A 1,140-nucleotide genomic window follows, 5' to 3' on the forward strand; every position below is an offset into this window, starting at 1 on the left:
TGGGGCTGGAGAGATGGCTCAGAGGTTAAGAGCACTGACTGCTCTTCCAAAGGTCCTGAGTTCAATTCCCAGCAACCACATGGGGACTCCAAACCATTTGGGGCCTTCTTCTGGTGCTGCAAGCAGAATACTGTACACATAATAAATAAAGAAATATTAAAAAAAAAAGAAAAGTGCTGTTTCTTCTGTCCACAAGCACCTCCAAAACCTTTGGGCTGTAAAAACAGAAACCCTTCTCATGACCAACAGTAAAAATTATTGTTTAATAACATATACAAGCTCCATGACTCCTTTTGGTGCTAATCATTATGGTATTTCACAGACCAAATGTTTTACTACATTGATACCCTTAGATGTATTACCTACAAATAAAAAGAAAATGGAGGGAAAAAAAAACAATACCTAACAGAAATGAGGTAGGATTTCCTTATGATCATGGCTTCAGCAGGGAGTGGTGGAGAGGGCATGGTGGAAAGGGCAGGGTGGGCAGGACATGGTGGGCAGGGCAAGGCAGACAGGACATGGTGGGTAGGATGGAAAGGGCATGATGGAAAGGACAGGGCAGAGTGGACAGGGTGGAGTGGACAGGGCATGGTGGGCAAAGATCAGTACAGCAACACAGCTCACATAATTGTAGGCCAGCAGGCAGAGTGAGAGAGATAGGGATTGTAGATATTCTCAGCTGGCTTTCCTTTCCCCCTTCTTGTATATCTGGGCTCCCAACCCACGGGATGGTGCTGCCCATGTTGAGGGTGGGTTTTCCCTAGCAATTAATCCTCTCTGCAAATACCCTTACAAACACACTTATCAATTAATCCTCTCTGGAAATTGTGACTGGAGAACCCGCCATGAGTGTCACAGGAAACTGCCAGGTGAAGCGGTGAACAGACACTTAAATCCCACACTAGCTCAGAATTGAGAAAAAGGTAGTTATTTATTTAGGGGTAAACTCACAAATCAGAATCCTCTGCTTGACCGGTTGAATCACGTGATCCAAAAGGAGCAGCCGGCAGAAAGGAGCAAGGGGAAGGAGAAAAGGGACGGACCCATTTTTTTCATCCGTGTATATAGTATAAGAGGCCATGCCATGCGTCGGTGGCACACGCCTTTAATCCCAGTACTCGGGAGGCAGAGGCAGGC

The sequence above is a fragment of the Microtus ochrogaster genome, chromosome 6 (genome assembly GCF_000317375.1).
Source record: "Microtus ochrogaster isolate Prairie Vole_2 chromosome 6, MicOch1.0, whole genome shotgun sequence".
Taxonomy (NCBI): domain Eukaryota; kingdom Metazoa; phylum Chordata; class Mammalia; order Rodentia; family Cricetidae; genus Microtus; species Microtus ochrogaster.